Raw genomic sequence first — 21,020 nt, forward strand, 5'->3', positions numbered from 1 at the left:
GCAATGCTGAAACCATAAAGAGAAGCTTTGGAAAGGAAGGGAGGAGAAATGGAAGGGACAGGGCCTCCTGAGTAGCAGAAGCTGAGCTAGGTGCTCTGGCCACAGATGGTCTTAGCCAATTCCCTTAGTGACCCTGAGAGATAAGTTCTCTATGTTTTTATAAACCCAGAAACTGAGACTCAGAAACCAAGGAACTTACCCCTATTCACCCAGCCAGCACCTTGGTTTCATTCCAGAGCCTCACTCTTCCCACTTGTCATCCCTGCCTCTTTTATTTCTGACATATGCTCCCACCCCCGGTGGCAAGGGTTGGAGGGGAAGCCCTAGGGTTTTTGGAGTTGACTTTTGAATTAGCATTAGATAACTCAGAGATATAGGAACTACCCATCTCCCAAAAGAACCAGGAGCACCCAGGAACCCTTTTTTATGTTTATTTATAGTAAATGCCACTAGCGTGCTCTGTAAAATATTCCTAAATGAGATGCTAAGATCCACTCAATACCTGGCAACGTCCATTATCCCGCATCGGTTCCCTGATATTTCAGAGGAGCCATTGCATTCAGAAAGGGGCTGCAGTCTGCCCTAGTGGTGGCATCCTGGACCTTAAAACTTAGAGAGAAAAAATGCTTTCCAAATTCCTTCACAGGTTTTATGAATCGAACACGTGGTTCTCTTGAAATGTATAAATATTCAGTGATGTCTTTATTTAAATACATGTTTATTTAGGAAACTGCTGTTGAGTTCAGTTGTTACACATCTCATAATCCTGGAAATAATGCATGGCTTTTGGGGGTTGTTTGTTGCTATTTTCCATTTTATTTTATTTTATTTTGTGGAGCATTCACTGTGCCAGGTACTGCTCAAGCACTTTATGTGTGTGAACGCAACATTCTCTGAAGTCAACACTATTCTCTTCATTTTATGGTCGATGAGAATTAGGTACAGAAAGCTGATCCACCCAAGGTCACTGAGCTAGGAAGTGGTGGAGCTGGGATTCAAACCCACACACGTAACCACATCCGGAGTCTGCCTAGTGAGTTTCAAGTATGATCCCATTTGCTCAAATCTGTTGAAAGCCCTGGGTAAAATTCAGTGATTGGAAAAGGGCGGGAAGGGCCAGGGACCCCTCTGATTCCTTCTGCCTTGAGCCTCCCCGAGAGCAGCCTGGAGGACGCTTACCTGGCTCATAAGTCTCAGCAATTTCCCCACCCCAAAGGCTCCCCACGCTGCTGCAGGGAAGGAGCTTCTGCCAGATGTGCCAGAGTTGACCGAGCCTGGTGTGTGATGAGTCTGGGTGTACGCACTTCTCCCTGTCCCCTGGGAAATTACTTAATCCCTCTCTATGCCACCGTATTTTCCTTATCTCAATGCTAATTAAAATCAGGCCATGCCCCCACTTATAAAAGGCAACTTAACTCAGAAATATGATTGAGAGATAATAAATCACGATCACGGTGCTTGTTTTGCTTTCTCATGGAATACAGTGCTATTCTCTCCCGAGTCCAAAGGGCTTTGGGAAATCCTTACAGGGAAAATGAAAGAGAAACAGAAACAGAAAGCTATTGCATGGGGAAAGAATTCTGATTGTTTCATGTTTCCCCAATGGTTAAAATAATAGAGAAGCAGATTTTGCTAAAGAATTAGAGATACTATTTTTTAACATTCCAAGTTGTCCCTGAGAAAGGGGTGGCTATGGGAAGCAGTGGGTTCCCTGTCCTGGGCAGTGTTCAGGGAGAGGCTGGACATCCACATGGTAGAAATGTTTAGATAGTGGCCATAAGGAAGTGGGCCCAATGACTCTGCAGTTTCCTCCCAAAGCTGAGACCTGGTGCTCTAGATTCAGGTGATCCATCTGGTTGTTGGCTGTCTGCCATGGGGAATGCCTGTGACCAAGGGGTAAGATTCTGGGTAGAAACCCAGGAGGTTAAAAAAAAAGAGAGAGAAAGAGATTAGCAAGAGGCCACATAGTCAAAATCTCTGTGATACTCTTAGAAAATAAACCCAAAATGCGAATTTATCCTTAGTGCGCCACAGTTCAGGAAGGGGGTGGCAGGGGTCAGCAGTGAACACTGTGGGCACCGTCCATGTCATTACAGGCATCACAAGATGTACAATTAACCAGGCAGTTTGAGGACAGCCTGTGCTGGGGCCCCAGCACAGGGACACTCGACAAAGAGAACTGATGGCGCCTGGGACAAGGCCTTTCAGGGAGGCGGCCTGCAAGCCGGGATTGGCTGCCGGGGGAACCAGCCCAGCCTCTGCTTCCTTTTCGTCTTCTCTGAGCGTCTTCCCAGATGCACTGAGAGTGCTGCCGGCCCCACAGCCTGAGCCCTGCCCACAGCTGCACACCCTGCCAAAGGCCAAAGGAGAATCGAAGTCCAGCTGTTCCACGGGTGTTTCCACAGGCATCTGGGATCTCTGCAAAAGCCAAAAAAATTGCTCCGTCCTCCTTTCTCTGAGTCACCCCTTTGGACTTGCAAGCTGTTGTTTTGGATTTTTTTAAGGGCCATTTTCAGCTTTTTTTCTTTATTAATGCCTATGCTTGGAGAATTCTGCAAGTTCATGTCCACAAGAAATTACCCAGGGAAGAAGAAAAAACTCATTGCCAGATAGAGAACCACCTTGGTTTTGAGGTTTATCTATAAAGTAACAGTTTCTGCCAATCACTTGAAGGGACAGGGTTCAGTTTCCTTTATGAGAGAGGGAACAATGTGTATACTCTCGCGCGTGCATGCACACACAAACACACACACACACACACGAGTTTACTTACACCTAAGGCCCTAATTTTACACCTGGCCTTCCTCAAGGAAAAATGAAGCAATATTCCTGGAGCACCTGCCTGCGTTGCACGGCTCATCTGTAACCCTCCCAGCAGCCTGTTGGGTATGAATTACGGAAATGAGCAAGGTTCAGGGAGCTTAACTGACCTCGGCACACAGCCAGGAGGTGGGCAGACCCTGGATCTAGCTTTCCGGTTGGGAATGGGAGGAACAGTAGCTGTCTACCCACCCTGGGCCTTATTTCCTGGAGCCTTGAGAACTGTTCAGGTGGACATCTAACCAGAGGCAGCCTCCTTTTCAAAGGTGGTGAAAGACCCTGTTTGCTGGGGGAAAACCTGTTCCTTGGGGACACAAGAGGAGGCTGCCGTGCTCCGTGTACCCACCCAGAGGGAATGTGGCTGTGCACAGGACCCCCAGCCCCTGTCTTTAAAGCAGACATGCTCTCTATTGTAGCATGGTGGCTCTGTGCAGGGAGAGGCTATGTGTGTAGGACTGAGGTTGAGTGTGGGGAAGAGCAATTAATTGGACTGGTCAAGGTGGAATCTAAGGTACTAAGGATTAAGACTTCAACCTACATTTTGGGGGGGACACAATTCAACTCATAACAAGGTCTTAGGACTATTTTCATCACTTCAAGAATATCAGAATTAAGCATCTCTCCATACTGACTCAGTAAATACTGTTCATTTGTTAAGAGCACAGGCTCTGGAGATTGCCTGGGTTTGAATCGTGGCCTGCCGCTCACTAACTGTGTGATCTCAGGCAAGTTATTATTTAACCTCTCTGTGCTCAGTTTCCTCACCTGTAAAATGTGAATGTTAATAATACCACCACTGAGAGTTGATATAAACATTAAATTTAAAATACACTTAAAATGTTCCATCTTATTATGGTTACTGTTATATATCCTACCATATTTGGAAATGGCTCCGTGTAACAAAAGCAATGGAAGCATCTATAATGCCATGTACTGATCACTATTCCAACTGCTGGTTCCTATGCCAGCTTGTTTAATCACAACAATTCAAAGAGATGGATGCTATTATCCACCATGTCTTACATATGTGAAAACTAAGCCCTGGGCAGAATAAGTCACATGTGCACTGCCTCAGGGTAAGTAGGTGGGCAGGTCAGAACCAGAATCTCAATTTGTCTGACTCCGGAGCCTTTTAGGAGCCGCTGTGACTGGCCGCCTGTACAGGACTAATTAAGGGTTGTTGTAATGATGAAAGAATCACACAGGTCACCTCCTGTCCTTCCCCAGAAAGCCAACCTGTGTTCTCGGGGTGCTTCCCATGACATTAGATTGTGCTCAGGAAACACTTTAAAACGGGCCTCAAACTTGTGTCTCTCCTCTTGTTCCCCCCACCCTCCAAAGCCAGTGAGAGGCAGCCCCTGCCTCCTTCCACCGTCTCCCTGACATCTTGTCTCTCTGGTGTTGTGTCATCTTCTAGGAAAGCCGGACAGAATTGCTGGGCTGATACAGGAGATGCTCTGTCTCTGAAGAAAGAAGAGAACTTCCCTCCCAGGCCTGCAGTGGGCCACCTGGCCAGAGACTCCAAGCAGAACTACTCAGCTGGCCTGTCCCTGCAGGAGCAGGAACCCAGGCGCCTCCCAGAGGACCGGTGGGAATTGTTTATCGTGCCAAAGTCCTACTACTGCGTTTTCAATGGGTCCTTGTAAATAGTTGGCTCCTCTGCCCTGTCTCCCACCTCTTGCTCTACTGGAACCAATTTGTACAATGTGGGAATTTTGCTACCTTTTTAATCGTGGGCCATTTCCATCTCCAGCACTACCATCAGCAGGTTTTTTCCAGGAGGGGGGGTCTGATCACGCGTGCTTTTTTCTTTCTTCCTTTTATTTTTTATTTTTATTTTATTAATTTGGGGGAGGGGTAATATTAGCATTAGTACCATTATATCTACTGGATTTTAGGTAGGGAGAGTTCATTTTTAAAGGTAGTTTGAAATTTGGGAGATTTCTCGGGGAGAAGGCATCAGTCTCAACTTGGAGAGAGTTTACAGATGGCAGATCTTCCAAATCGAATCCATTTCCACTTCCCCCCCCAGCCACCTCTGTGTGTCGCTACACAGGCCTTTCTGAACGGCCTCCTACAGGTCTGGTTTCTCAGTGGCCTGACCTCTTAGTCGGACCTTGGGTCTAACCAGCGCTGGGATACCTGGGGAGCAGGTGGCTGTCCTTTTTAAGCACCTTTTTAGATACCCGCAGAGAGGGCTCCCACTTTCTTAGCATTATCATTACTTTTGTGAAATTACAACGAAAAGAGATCTTCCTATCTCGATGGTACAAAGATGAACCGCTTTGGTTTTCATTTCTGTTCCTAATTGCCTTTTTCCAGTGTGGTGTTTGACAAGATTTCAGCTTGAAGCCTCACCATGAATTGATTTTTTGTTTGTGTGTTTGTTTTGGGCCAATTTTAGATTCCTGAGTGCACTTTCCTGCCCAGTTAGCCCTAACTTTTATTAAAGAAGAAAAACCAGGAGACGTTTCTGGTGTAAATGTTGCAATATGAATTGTGTTTGCAACCCACCCACCCCCATTTGAGTACATTGCACAAATAAAATGCTAGGGAGTTTGGAAAACAAACAATTTTTCTAACTTGTTGCTCCTTTGTTGTAACTCAATAAAGCAAAGACTAAACATTTTTATAACCTTTTCCTCTGTTCCTGGTTCTTTCATTTCTGTCTGGCTCCCAGGACATGGCAAGAGGGTTCCAACCCAGCCACCTACTGTTTCAAATCCATTATGACCACATTTCTCATTTTCAATCTTGGGGAGGTTGGACATCGCAAGTTGGGACTTTAAAAGCACTGTAAATGTTGATGTGGGAATCATTGTCATATCTCTTGGACACTAAAACATAAGTGATAGGCCCTCACTTCTCCAGGGTCTTTACAAAGAGATTCATAAAATACTACAGAACCCTGGCCAGGGGCCTCAGTTGATTGGAGCATCATCCTGTGCACCAAAAGGTTGTGGGTTCGATCCCCGGTCAGGGCACATATGGGAGGCAGCCAATCGATGTTTCTCTTTCTCTCTCTCTCTCCCTTCTTCTCTCTAAAACTCAATAAATATATCCTCAAGTGAGGATAAAAAATATAAAATACTGCCGAAAAGACTGTCAGAGTGGGTATGAGACCTACAGGACATGTCTAACACCACTGCTTACTCTCAGGTGAACTCAGGTAAGTCAATTCCCTCCCTAGGCTGCTGGTGGCTGGGGACTGCCATCTCTCCAAGAAGGCCAGCTTTTGTCTCTCTATCCAGGTGAGGTTTAAAGAGCCCCTCACTGCTCCCAGTGGTTTTCAAACCTGAGCAGACACCAGAATCACCTGGAGAGCTGGTCAAAGTTTCTGATTCAGCACATCCGGGTGGGACCTGAGAATGTGCATTGCTAACAAGTTCCCAGGTAAGGCTGATGCTGCTGGTACAGGGACCCCACTTGGAAATCTCTGGTTTCATTTTTACAAGGATTTACAGACTCCTGGCCAGTTTATTTAAACTAAGCATGTGTAAAAAGCATGCATAAGCATATACCTCAGATAAGAGAAAGGACCTTTCCTGTCTCCCCCAGCCCCAAATACAAGAGGCACTGAAAGATCAGGGATTGAGAAGAGGCTGGTCTTCTCTGGAAGATGCCCTCAATATTGAGGTCAAATGCAGTTGTATTGTGGGAAAGTTCTGGCCCTTGGCTTAGAACCCCTGCCTGACGCAGCCATTGGGCTATGGACTCCAGTTGCCTTGGAGATAGCTGCCCACTAATCTCTTCCCCCAGACCTCCTTTACCCCTTCATCCCTTGTTCCCTGAATTCCCCCAGTCTATGACATACTCAGGATGCAAGGATACCTTTTGCTTAGTGGAATTTCCCCAGTTCCCCCACCCACCCCAAAGCTCATGCTGTAGATACCACACTCCACCAGGTCACTGCAAGAGCATCTGGTCTCTGTTCAAATGTCATCTGCCCTCCATGACTTCCTATCTGCAGGACCAGGATGAGGTTAAAGCAAGCAAGGCACCTAAAGGTGCAAAATTTAAGGAGCCAAGGTCATGCAAATGCCAACCCTACACTTGCAAAGCCCTGAGAGTTGGCACCTCAAGTTTTGCACTCTAGGTCCCTCAGTCGCCTTACTGTAGCCCTGGCCTTCCCTATCTGGCATGCTTTCCTCTAACCCTACTTTATTTTCCTCCATCTTGCTTCTTATAACACATTATATGTATTTGTTTACTGTCTCTTTCATCCCACTGTGTTGCAAGATCCATGAGAGCAAGGACTGTGTCTGTATTATTCCCTTTCCCACACCCTCTGTGCTTAGCACAGTGTTAAGCACATAATGGATGCTCCATAAATATTTGTTGAATGAATGGATGGGTGGGTTTATGGGGCGAATGGGTGAATGGATGGATAATGGATGAATGGTTGATGGATGGATGAAGGATTCCAGCTCTGAAGTCAGACAAACCTGAGTTTGAATCTCAGCTCTCCTACTGATGAGCTAGGTGGTCTTCTGAGATTTATTGAATTTTTTCAGAGCCCTAGTTCCTCATCTGAGACCTGGAGATGCACACCTTCACCATAGGTGGTGTGAGCATTAACTGAGTTCATGAAGGCAAAGTGCCCAGCACACAGTAGGTACTCCACGAATGTTCCTCCCCTCCTGCTGCTCTGACCGGGATTGGCAGCTGGCCAGGCAGTGCAATGGCTGTGCCTCCTACGCCCAGATGGGCTGTTTGTGAGAGGAGGGCAGACAGGAGAAAGCTGGAGGCAGGTCTGAGAGATGGCATTCCAGACACCTGTGCCTCTGGCTTTGGAGACTTTGCCATACGTAATCAATCTCTTCTTTACCACCCCTTGACCCTCAAACTCTCCCCTACCCCTGCCCCAAAAGAAAATCCAAACAAATCGAACTTTTTTACCCACTCATCTAGGACACAGCAGTGTGGTGAAGGCCTGGGGCAGGGTGCTTGCGGGGTAAAAGGGGTCAATGGGGAAAAAGGGAACATCTGTAATACTTTCAACAATAAAGATAAATTTAAATGAATAAATAAATAGTGAACCAAAAACAACTAACCTGCACTATTATTTTTTTTTAAGTGAAAAGTACTGTAGCTGCCTCATTTCCTGTTTGCTGCCTGGACTGCCTTGCCCACCTACACTCAGCGCTGAGCTGCCACAGGCCCCATCCCCAGCGCTGTCCTGCCTTCTGGCCTCCATCATCGACCTTGGCAGGCAGCTGCCTTCCCCTCCTACCCTTGGGTCCGCTTGCTATTCTCAAGCAATTTGTAGAAATTCTTCAAGCAAGGTAATGTGTGATGCTATGAAATGCCTGAAGAAAGCAAAGGGAAAACCTAGCCAGAATGTTGGGCTTTTGACTTTAATATCTGTACCAAAGAGAAGCCTTGATCATTGGTTGTAGTGAAAATACACAGGGAGGACAGTTGTGCTCTTGAAACCACCCAGCAAAATATGCCAAGGTATCTTTTCAATGATTAAAGGGTGGTGGAAACCAGGAGAGAGGTTTTGAAAGGGGAGTCGCTGGATGGATGGGATTCTTAATGAAGTCCAAGACAACAGAGAGGCGGAGTGAGTGAGCATCGCCGGTTTTGTCTGTCCCGTTCCTCTCTGCACTACCATCTCTTCCCTTAGGGTACACGTGTGTCCCCCTCTGCTCATCTGATTCTGGGGGCTGCCCGTGACAGTGTCCTGCCCCCTGCCATGGGTGAGCCATGGCACTGCAGCGCCCTATTCACAGACCTGGGCGCAGTGTGATGCAGGAGCAGTCAGGCGCTGGAGCAGAGCTCCCTGTCCTGTGCAGGTGGCAAAGGGGAGTGTGTCAGCGGGGGGGGGAGAGGGGGCTGCCGAAGCCCCTGCTGGAGAGAGCCCGTGGGTACAGAGAATGAGGACACAAATTTCAAGAAGAGGCAGAGGGATGATGGAAGGAGAAAGATGACTGATGGTGGTGGTGGCGGCGACATCATTTGAGCCCCTGACTCTGTCTATCTCCCTATCTTTTCAGCTTCATAAAAGCCTGCCCAGCTCTCTCTTTAGCTATAAACCTTTCGAGTTAGGTTTCAGTCTCTGGAAACTCAGCTCTGATAGGCTGTGAGGTTAGGGGTTAAAGCCCAAAGGAGAGGCAGGAAGTGGAAGTAGCCACGTGTGGCTGGTGCTCCCAGCTGGAGGCTCATCGCTGCACCCCTTCTACCCAGCACGTATCCCCTGAATCAGCAGCGCCAGCAGCACTGGGGAGCCTGTTAGAAACGCCAAAATCTCCGCCCCAATCCCCCAGGCCCCCGCCCCAATCCCCCAGGCCCAACCTGTTGAATCAGAATCTGCAATTTGACACCATCCCCCTGCGATTCACAAGTTCATTCAAGTTTAAGAAACCCCGTTCTGAAGGCGTTGAACAGCTCCTTCCCCCCTCCTCCAGCACACTGGGGAGGGTTGGGGGTGGGAGAAAGAGGGAGGGAGGTGGGGATCTAATAATACACTATGGAGCCTGTTTCGGAGTGTCAACTCCAACGCCCCAGGGAGCAGGAAGGCAGAGGCAGGTAATGGGATGGAGAACACATGGTACACCAGTTGTGGCTGCACTTGTCCTTCCAAGCCACCTGGTGCACAGCCACTTCCAATCAACAACAGCTCTACACCTACAGCTCTCATTGGCCTGTCACAGTACAATCTGTGGCCTGCCACAGAGAACCAGGATCGAGGTCAGTTCCCTCCTGCTGATTCCTGAAAGCTCCCAGCTGAAGCGCCTCACAGCTGGATGTACTTAGGAGCCACAGCAGAGGCTCTGTCATTGTGTGGGGAGAGGTGGGGGTGTTGATCAATAAAAATGAATAGAAAAGACTTTTGATCACATCCCAGGACATGTTGCCAGTCAGGTATCCTGTCAAGTGCAGGAGGCACATTGCCCTTGAGACAAAGGTGTCTATCAGTAACCCCAACGCCTTCCCCCCAGAACAAGTCCCCAAAGCCTTACAGACTGCCTCGGTCTGGATCATGCAGGAAAGAGACTGGACGCTGAAACTGGGTAATTTGGAGGCAGTGTATTAAAAAAGCTCTTTATAAAGGGATGGACAGAGTTTGGGGAAATCAACAAGGTGAGGGATAAAGAGTGGGGCAGTTACTGGAACCTGTAAGAGGAGAGATGTCCAGAGTGGGCCACATGAAGAGATATGGCCTTCAATAAACCATGGTGACCCAGTAGGAAGGGAGTTGGGGAATAAATATCCTGACATTGTTCCCCTCCCTTCCTCGGCCCTCCTGCCACCACCTCCCAATGGCCAAACCCAACCATAAGTCAGGGCAAGGGGATCTGGTGATCCAGTCCATCAGAATCTGCCTCCCAGCACACTGAGCAGTTAGGGTAAGGGCAGAGGGGGAAACAGATGGTCCAGCACACAGATCAGTCTATGGCCTGGACCAAAATGGCAAATACACACAAAGCACACCATATCCACATCCACGGCAGACATTAATAATCAATCAAAGGCCTTTGCCGGCTGGGCTTGGACAGCTCTTCACAATGCTTAACACAGAGCTCCACCTTGAGTCTAGCAACCTTGGAACATGAGATGAAATATGTGATCAGTGCCATCGGTTGCCTAGCTACTATCCATCCCTTCCTTCTTCCTTGCTTATGGAGCCAGTAACAAATCCCAGCCCCAGATGAGAAAGTCCATTTCCCTGGCTGCTATGGGTGGCTACTGAGTCATAACTCAGAAGACTACTACATAGCTGGTCCCACTCTCCTTCCTCCTTTCTTACCTTGTATTCATTGATGATCTTCAGACTAAGTCCCTGATGGCTTCATTGAGCCCCCTGACCAGTGCCTCATCTAAAGTTTTCAAACTTCTTGAAATGTGAGGAAAGTAAACCTCTTTGTTTAACTCACACTCATTGGATTTGTCTGATGTTTACAATCATATGCTGTCTCAGTTGACACAAAAACCATGTGCCATCCTCAGGCTAGATGTACATCCTTTCACACATACACATGTTCGTTTATCCCTGTGCTAAATGCTGGGTATAGAAATAAGTTGGGCATAGTCTGTTCCCTCCTCAAGGAAACTTGATCTATATTTTGAAGGATGAGTAGGAGTTCACCAAATGGATAAATCAGAGGAAGGCCCAAGCAGCAGAAATGAAAGAGTTTAATATAGTGTCAGGGTGTTAAGCAGCAGGAATCCAGCAAGCAGTTTACAATGTGTAACAAAAGAGGAAACCATCGGTTTTGAACAAACAATTTTGGAAAACAATCAGTCACCCTAATTCAAACCCAGTTGTAAAAAAACCAGAATGATTATCTACTTGGAAAGAACCTGAAAAACAGCCAAAGAATTAGGCTATTTGCTTGTATTATGGGAAATCACAAATTGGTTGGAGATTTCCCAAAACAAGTGAAATATTATATAAGACAGATGTAAAGTGAAGCAAAACACATTCAAAGTCTTTCACCCCAGTCTTGCTTCCCCTTGCTGAATTTGGGTCACAAATAAGGGAGAGAGATACACATATCCCAACTGGCTTTCAGGGAGCCCTGCCGCTCTGAACTTTTGAAACACCGTCAGCGAGATTTATCAAGTTCTAACCACACATGAGTTTCGTTGTTTTATCTTCTCTTTGTTTGGCCCTGGTCTAGGTCAGAAAATGTGCTGATTGTCAGTTGTTTTATCTACCCAGCATCCCTTTCCCCTCTTATTTAGCAACACTCACACCCCCTCCCACTGGGAAATCTTCACCCGACGTGCTCTTTCTCTGTTCTGACTATAGGGTGTCAGGGTGGCACCAGCCCAGAACAGGCCCCTTCTGTCCATGTGACTCAGGCCTAGGCAATGGTGACACTCATCTCTCACCTCAGTGAGTGGCCCAAGGGGTATGCACATGACCCCAGCTGAGCCAATCAGAGTCTTTCTTGAGGTTTAAGGACATTGAAGCCGAGGGGGGGGGGGGGAGAGAGAGAGAGAAAGAGTCTCTGCCCCTGCTTTCCCACTAAGGGGTTGTATGACCCTGGATAAGTCATGTCCTCTCTTTGAGCCTCAGTTTCCTCATTTGAAAAATGGGGGTATTTAGACCAAAGAACCGTCCACTCGAATTCTGAGATTCTTTGATTCTAGGAGCCTGGACCAACACTCCTCTTAAAAGTCTCCAAACCCCTACCCTCAGCTGAAGGCTTTGGGGAGACTTCAGGACAGCAGTGGACTAAAGAAAGCTTCAGGGCAGAGCTCTAAAGCTTTTGAGCGAACACTGTCAGCAAGCTCCCCGGAGGAGCTTGGAAGAAGCGTGTGTGCCCATAAACAGTGTTTAATTACAGAGCAGAAATGGCAGCATGGGAAACTCAAAAGTGGGCTGTTCAGAAATATTCCTCCAAACCCAGAACGTATCGCTCCGTGTCTCCACTCAGACAAGTACCTTCACAACGGCATCTGTTAGAGAAACAGAGAACCTTTGTTTGGGGTCAACAGGCCAGCTGCTCTGGAAGGACAGCTGCTTTAGCCCTGAGCCTGGACAGTCTCCTAAGCACCCCGAGGAGGTGAATGAGCCTTCGAGGCCGTGGCCTGGGGACCCGGCTGTGGACTGGGTTGGCCTTAGCAGGATGAGTTCCTCTATAAAGGATTTTTCAATCCATGTGTGTTCCAGAAGTTGTGAGGCTGGTCAGCATATTGGGAGAGAGTGGCCAGGGCTCCCAGAAGGAAGGACTTCCATGGCACATGAAAACGCCGATGCTCTGTGTCACGAAACAGCATAATTTTCCACATCAGAGGAGCCCAATTTAGACTGCAGAAAGATTTCTTCAAGATCGGAGTTAGGAATCTGTCCAAAGCCTCAAACTAGCAAGTATCCAAGGCAGGATTTGAACCCAGTTTTCTCTGAGACCAAAACCCATGCTTTTAAAAACCACAATGCTCCAGCCCCACATCGAGTGGCTCAGGACCCATCTCAACACTGAAAACAGCTCAAGTGCACACATTCAAGGCCTGCTGATATGTGGGATATATATATATAACCCTCAGGCGTTATATATCTCATGAGAGTCCTTCCATCCACTCCCAGCCCAGAGGAGCGGACAGTCCTCCTTGCAAGGACTCTGGCTTGCCTGTTTGTGGTCCTTGAAGGCTGACTGGTAACAGAAGGTATGGGTTGGATAGAGCCTTTCAAGGAACTATGATGAGAAATAGAAATAGACTTTAAACAACTTGGACATCAAATGATTTTAATGATCAACTCCTGTTAACTCATAAGAATGAAAGACCGGGAGACAAAGGGAATTTGAAATCCCATCATGACCTATAAAACTTTATTTTTTTTTCCAACTGCCTCCCTAAACCAATGTGTCTGTCCTTTCCTTCTCATCATTTGATGGAAGTTCAAAGAGCTGTGCAGTGCCCAGCGTCTGCCTTGGGCAGAGCTCTCCTACAGTTGTATAATTATCTGTTTACGTGACTGTTCCTCCTTCATTAGGCTGCGAGAGGCCTACGGCAAGGGGCTCATCTTTTTCATCTTTGTATCCCCACTGCCCAGCACGTCATAAGGCTCTTGATCAATATTGTGGGAGGAAAGAAGGAAGGAAGGAGGGAAGAAAGGAAGGAATTGAGTAAAAGGAGATAAAGAAAACAAGGATCTCGGACATAAACTTTAGGCTTTCCTTATATAACAACCAATTGAGATACATGGTCTTGATTGAATCCTGGTTTGAACAGACAAACTCTAAGAGACGTTTAGAGGCAAATGGGGAAATCTGAATATGAATTGATATTAGATAGTATTAGGAAATTATTATTAATCATTAAGTAAGTTAATGGTTTTGGGGTTATGTAAAAAAAAAATGTCCTTATTTTGTAAAAGATGCATATTAAAGTGGCAAAATGTCATGAGATATATGTAACTTCCTTTTAAATATTTAAAATATTTCAGAAAATGAAGATGGCAAGTTAACAATTGTTAAACCTAAGTAATAAGTATACAAATGCTTATACTGTTCTCTCCACTTTTCTGTACATTGGAAATTTTTCATAATAAGAAATTCTAATAAAGCAGTTTTCTAACATAACCAAAGTGCAATTATCAAATTCAGGAAATGGTCATCACTATGATACTGCATCGCCCATATACAGCCCATATGCCAGCTTTGCCAGTTGCCCCCTACTGCCCTATGTACCGACGTTTTGTTTCCAGAATCCCGCCCTGAGTCACGTTTTGCAGGTACTTGCCTTGCTTCTTTGCTCTCTTTCCACCTGCAGCAGTCTCCCGGCCTTTCTTGGTCTTTCAAGGCACTTCAAAAGTACCTAAGCTCACTGTTTTGGTGCATGTGTCCGACTGTGTCCTCGTGATTTGCTTTTCCAGCGCTGTGGGATCCTGGGGGAATATTACATACGATGCTGCGGCCTTCTCAGCGCGGCACATCTGGAGGGACCAGCTGTCAGTTTGCCCTGTTATTGGCGGTGCTGCTGCTGATCATTGGTGAAGACGGCATCTGCCAGCTTCCTCCGCCGTAAAGGTGCCTTTTCCCCTTTGCAAACAGTCAGTAACCTGGCAGACACTCTGAGACTCTGTAAATATCTGCCCTGCTCTCCAGCAACACCTCACCCAGTGGTTTTGCCACCCACTGATGATTCTTGCTTGTATCAGTGACTACTGTGATGGCTGCAAGATGGTGACCTTCTAGCTCTCTCTTCCCTTCTACGTTTCTTAGTTGGCATTCTACTCAAAAACCTTCCAGTCACTGTTCACTTATTGAGAGCTTACTATGTGTCAAGCACTGTAATTGCTAAGGAAACAAAACTGAATGAGGTGGCCCCTGCCCAGGATGCGCCCCACTGGTCTGCCCTCAGCCGATCATGGGCCGCTCCAGGACCTGGTCCAGGTCATCCTGACCACCCAGGACCTAGCACACAGGACTGTGTTCAATTCACTTTTGTTGAACTGAAGGACCTCAGTCTAATGGGGGAGGCAGACAGATCAACAACTACAACTGGGCATAAACAAAGAGAACTGGGAAAATGGAGGAGGGGCATCAATTCAAAGCAGAAGCATGGTCGGCTTCCTGGAGGAGGTGCCCCGTAAGTTGATTCTGAGACCAGAATAAACCACAAGAAAAAGCAGGTTAGAGGAGACGGGTTTGGCATTGGCGAGCAATACCAGCTTAGCTTTTTCTCTCTTCTCGTCTTCTCTTCTACTTAACTTCCACCCGCCTCTCCTTCCCCAGCTGATGGGCCTTTTACTCTCCAAAGGGGAAACAACCTCAGGTCCCATGGAAACATCAGTTTGACCCTGCTCTGGCCTCCTTACAAAAATCGCCTGTTTGGAGGGCAGGTGGAAAATCACAGGGCATTGCTGCCTGGCTTGACAAACCGAGAAGAGGGACGGTATCAGATTCTGACCAGGAGCAGGGACGAGAGGTGAGAAGAGGTGGAGAAGGTCCTGGCAGGAGCAGCTTCTATTCCTGGGACTCTTCTCCTGCCCACTGTAGAGCACAGGGCGAGGGCCAGAGTCCACAGGGTCCCAGGGGCAGCGTCTCCTCTCGGCTCAGGTTAACATTGGACAAAGGCACAGAAAGTGTTTGCCCCAGAGCTTACGTGCCTCGGATTTCAAAACAGGTGATGCAGCTACTCTTGGCAGTTGGAGCTTGTAAATCAGCCTGGGGCTGGGCCCAGGGCCAGCTGTGTCTCTCCTGGCACAGAGAATGTGCCCGGTGAATCCAAACCCCTTGGAGGACCTGATCTGTCTCACCCACCCTCCAACCCCATCGCTCCCCACTCCTCGCCCTTTGCCTACACGTCTCTTGCTTCTGGACCTTTTCACATGCTTCCCCTCTACCTGAGACCTCTCTCTAGTCCTGCTCCTAAATTTGGTTAACCCCTGCACCTCTTTCAGGTCTCAGCTTAGAAATCCCTGCTTCTAGAAGTGTCCCACCATTCCAAACCCAGGCCTAGGGGAGCTCCCATAGCATCCTCTATTCAGCCCTTCAGTGCGCGTCTCATGCTGAACTGTGGTTGCCAGTTGCATGCCCATCTCCACCAGGGCCCTTTTGGAGCAGAGACCAAGTCTTTTTCATCTTGTACCCCCAGCACCCAGCATAGCACCACACCTGGGTGTGCCCAATGCACGATCAGGAGATTGAGAGAGCCAAGGCTGCTCCTCAGCTGAAGGGTCCTTCTTTGGGGGATGAGAGTGTCCCCTCTATGTGAAAAACTCCCCCTTCTATCTGCAAAGAGCTTTCCCGTGCACTGTTCTCTTTAACTCGCCTGCCACCCTCTGGGGTAGGTATTAATTTGTCCACTTCACAGATGGGGAACCTGAGGCCTAGAGAGGCTAGGTGAGTTCCTGAGATGCTCACAGGGAGGTGGCAGACAGAGGACTGTCCCAGGTCTGCCTGACTCCCCAGGCCACACTGACGACAGACAAAAGGTAGGGATTTGGTTCTGCCCCAGCTGGTGAGGGGAGTCACAGGCCTCCTCAGTGCCCTGCTGTCTTCATTTGCAGCATAGGGACCACAATACCTTCAGAGGGTAACTGTGAGGATTAAATGATTTCGTAGTTGGGAAGGGAAGGGAAACTAACATTTCTGAGGAGAGGCAAGTGATTTACACGTATTCCCTGATTGGATTCCTATGACCTCCTTCCATAGTAGAAGCTGGATTATTTCTTTCTAGTTCTGGAATTCAGATGTATTATGTCTGTGTCACTCTTAAGTCCCAGAGGCAATCCAACTCCCCAGCTACCCTCATCAGTCTTGGGGTTCCAGTTTCCACCTAGAGAAAGGTGACCCATCAGAATCCACCCCAAAGACTGGACAGTTTCTCTCCTGCCATTATGGTTTAGGCCCATAACTCCACCAATGAATTGTCTTTGTTCCTCAGGCCCTAAAGCCAGGCCCTCACCCCCCAACACACACACACACACACACACACACACACACACACACACACACACACACACACACACACGCCCTGCACAGCAAACTCCTCTCCTGACCCCCCACTGCTATCAAGAAAGCCATTGTCAAATGCACACACTCAAAATGCTAAAAGACTGTGTTTTTCTTTTTCAAGGGCCCATTCCTAATCACAAGAGGCCACTTAGTCTGAGTGGGGCCTGGTAATGTTGATTAACGATAATGCATTTCTCAAGAGAGATGCTCAGCTTTGTCTCAGGCCTCAGTAACCCACCCCCACCCCCACATGTATGTTAATCAAGGTGGCCAGGGGGGAAGTCAGAGCTGTGAACAGTGAGCTTTTGGCAAGAGCCTCCAGCACAGGACTGACTCTTAGGGTCTAGTTGCCTCTGCTCTACCCACTTCAGCAAACCCTAGACCCCTGTGCCCCCCTGTGCCTCGCCTCACCCTGCACCCCTTCCATAAGGGCTGAGGGAGGGGGCCTAGGGGAATTTGTTTCCTCACCTCAGCACCTGACTCTCCCCCCATCACTGGCCAAGTGGGTGTGAATATTAATAAGACCCCCCTCTCCTCCAGATAGTTCATCTTAATGAGTTTTAAGGGTTTTCTCTGAGTGACATATATAGAAATTATTAATGAGTGTTCCCAGCTTTCCCCCTTCCCAATCTCCATAGAAATGTTATCTTTGCCTATTCAGTCACTCTTCCCATCACCTCCACTTCCTTCTCTTGGGGCCAGGCCTGTCCCCACATTTGGGGGAGGCACAATCTGGAGAATAGGCTGGAGAAGACCAAACTAGAGGTGAGGAAGTAAAAGGAAAGGGGGAGAAAAGTTGACATTCAAAACTTTGGGGTTGAGGAGCACTTTTCTTGGGGGTGGAGAGTCAGGGGTTCTAGCACAGCTCAGGTGTAAGGGAAAAAATGGAAACTCAACCAAGCGTCAGCACCTTCACACACCACACACGCAGGAGTATAAATCATTTGTACAATCACTTTGAAAAACTGGTACAGTAGTCCCCTTATCCATGGGGGATACCTTCTAAGACCCTCAGTGTATGCCTAAAACAAAACCCTATATATACTGTTTTTTCCTATACATACATACTTGTGATAGTTTAATTTATAAATTAGGCACAGGAAGATATTAAACACAATAACTAATAATGAAATAGAACAATTATAACAATATACTGTAATCAAATTTTTGTGAGTGTGGTGTCTGTATGATAACTGAGACGGCTACTAAGTGACTAGCAGGAAGTGTATACCGTGTGGAGATGCTGGACGAAGGGATGATTCTGGTCCCGGGCAGGATGGAGTGGGAGGCGAGAGATTTCATCACACTACTCAGAACAATGAACTATTTAACTTATAAATTATTTGTTTCTGGGATTTTCCATTTAATATTTTCTGGCCACGATTGACCATGAGTAATTGAAACCACTGAAAGCAAAACCTTGGATGGGGGGACTTCTGTAGTTTCTACTACAGCTGAACATGCATATTCTCTGTGGCCCAGCAAGTCCCACTTCTAGGAATTAGGTATAGTAGGTGCCTGCCCAACAGGTACGTGTCCGTGTGTTCACCAAAGGATGTGCCCTGGAAGGGCCTGGCAGCACTGCTCGTTAAACCCTGAAACCACCAGATGCCCATCAACAGCAGCATGGATAAATAAATCACGGTGTGTTCATACCGTGGAATACTGTGTACATTCTTAGGGAGAAATGTTTCTTACTCCTTGCATTTCCATAGAAGAGGGGTAACTTCCCAGAAAGAAAAAGTATACGAGAAACTCTTTGAATTTTTCTCCCAAGGAGAAAATATAAAATTGGTGAGCAGACGAAGGCATAGCGCGTAGGCCCTGTGCAGCCAGCCGGGCCTCTGGAAGCCGCCTTCTCCGCCCTCCCCATGGAAAGCCTGGAGCCGTGGACTTCGCCCTGTCTCTGCCCACCTGCGCCAGTGCCCAGGGGAGTCTCAACCTCTGGGGTCCCGTTTTAGGACAGACTTCACTACTACGGCATTTCTTCCTAGCCAGCTCTTCTCGGGAATGAAGCTCGTATTTGTATATTTACCTAACAACTGTGTGATTACCGTTCAGTTGGTTCCAAACTGAGGAGGAAAAGAGGAGGGTGAATTATCAATCTCCGAAAGAATCGAGAAAAAGTAGGAAAGGAGCTGTTCTCTGTAACAATAGCCCAGAAATGAGTCTAACTTAGAAAAATCATTTTTAACAATAGAAGTCGGGGTAATTTCAAGGAATTTGTTTTTCAGATGGGGGCAAAAAGGAACTGAAATGGGGTGGGGGTTAGACAACACTAGCTGTGGCCCCTCTTCCTAACCAATTTTAAATTACTTTCATGTTTGCCTTTTATATATTAACATTTGAGATTTTAATAGAGCAAAAGAGTTCCCTATTTAAAAATCATGTGAAAATCTGATTTAGATAATCCTTTAGGTACCCCGTAGCCTAGGGGATAGTTGAGCTTATTAACAAATCCAAAATTGCATTTCTTGCAATTTTTGCCAATGATAATGGTCTACAATAATAGATAGATACTGGGACTTGGAGAGAAGCCTGGTGGTGGGCTTCTAAATTAAAGCTCTTTCAGGAAGCAGAGATGCATCCAAGTTATCTTAGCTGGTGAGACAGTGATGCTCAACCTTTCTGTCTTGGGAGAGTGATTGGCTCACCTGAAGGGAGGAAATAGGATCACCAATACCCCTTGCTAGGCCAGGGATAGAGCTGAGGGTGCTCCAGGTGAGAGAAGCAGAAAGAGCACTTTGCATTTAAGAAATCAAGAGAAAACAGTTGGGAGGTTATTACAGTACTTCAGGGGGTGTATTACTTTCCTAGGGCTGCTTAATAAATCACCACAAACTTGATGGCATAAAACAATAGAAATTTATTCTCTCAGTTCTGGGGGCCAGAAGTCCAAAACCAAGGTGTCAGCCAGACCACCCCTCCCCCAAAGGCTCTAGAGGCGTCTGCCCCTTGCCTCTTCCAGCTTCTGTTGGCATCAGTCATTCTTTGGCTTCCTTGTGTGTGGCCACATTGCTCCAATCTCAGCTTCTGTCTTCACAACGCCCCCTCCGTGTGTCTGTCTGCCCCTCTTCTCTCCGTCAAATATCCCGTGTGCCTCTTACGGGACACTTGTCATTGAATTCAGAGCACACTCAGATGATCCAGAATGATCTCGTCTCAAGATCCATAACTTAATTACATCTGCAAAGACCCCCCCCCACCTTGTCCCCCCCAAAAAAGTTCACATTCATAGGCTCTGGGAACTAGTACATGGACATATTTGGGGGGGGCCACTATTCAACCCACTACAGGGAGATCAGAATTTGGAGGATTACATAATAATCAACCATTTGAAATAATGTTTGAAATAATAAACATGATGAAATAAACTTGTGTTTTTTTGGTTTTTTTTAGCAGAACTGCCCTGCTTCCTTGATCCAGTCTTGCTTTGTTATGGGTGAATGCCTTTGAGAAGCCTTTCTAAGGTGGGTGGGTAGGTCAGATTAACTGCAAGGCTTTTATTTTGCTGAGTGTAGCATTTTAGAGCCAGAGTTAAATTGACCAAGACATTAGAGGGATCTGGAAAAGCCATATGGGGAAAGGAGGAAGAGAAAGGCAGGGAGCCAGGTGATAGCTGGAGAATCTAGGTTATGAAATGGATTCATTCCTTCAATGACTATCTCAAGAAGCCTATGCCAGCCCAGCTGTGTGCTAGGTACTGGGGACCTGATGGTGAGCAGGCACACAGCCCCTGCTCTCAGGAGGTGTGGGGAGTCTCTTTCCCTGTGATGTTCAGTGTCAACCTCTCCGCCCTCTCCCCACAGAATCTCCGGCAAAACCTACGCTGCTTCCCCATGCTCTGCAGATGAGCTTGAGGGAGGAGAGGGGAGGAAATGCTATCTTGTTTCTGGGCTGGAATGAGGCAAAGCCAGAGGCTCCTCCAGGAAGGCACGCGTGTGGTTAACGTGCTAGTGGGCCAGCTGGGGTGTTGCAGGAGTCCAGCATCTGCTTCTTAGGAAGCAGGAGCACTTCGATTTGTTTTGGGAAATTACCTCTCCCCCATTACCAGCAGTATTAATGGGACTGTCAGTCAAATGCTTTTCCCTGAATTCCTAGCCAAGGAGAAGCACAAAGTCCAAGCTAGGCCAACGGGACTCGGGAGTTGAATCCTGACGGGAAAGATGGAAGCACAAACTCAAGGTGGCGCTGATTTAGCCCAGCAGATGGGGCTACGTCAGTCCCTGCTGCCCGAACCCATGGGATCCTTTCCATGTCAGGTTTCTCAATAGACCCTTGGAA

The 21,020-nt window shown here is 47.3% G+C and overlaps 1 protein-coding gene across 1 annotated transcript in view; it reads left to right on the top strand.

Annotated features, from left to right (window-relative positions):
- ZHX2 (zinc fingers and homeoboxes 2) overlaps positions 1–5,459 on the top strand; it is a 118,321-nt gene extending 112,862 nt beyond the window's left edge. Inside the window, exon 4 of the mRNA XM_087825164.1 lies at positions 4,238–5,459. The gene's annotated coding sequence lies outside the window, so the exon portion shown is untranslated. The remainder of the gene's footprint in view (positions 1–4,237) is intronic.
- Positions 5,460–21,020: the final 15,561 nt, after the last annotated feature.

The sequence above is a fragment of the Miniopterus natalensis genome, chromosome 16, assembly GCF_054644295.1.
Source record: "Miniopterus natalensis isolate mMinNat1 chromosome 16, mMinNat1.hap1, whole genome shotgun sequence".
In the NCBI taxonomy this organism is placed as follows: domain Eukaryota; kingdom Metazoa; phylum Chordata; class Mammalia; order Chiroptera; family Miniopteridae; genus Miniopterus; species Miniopterus natalensis.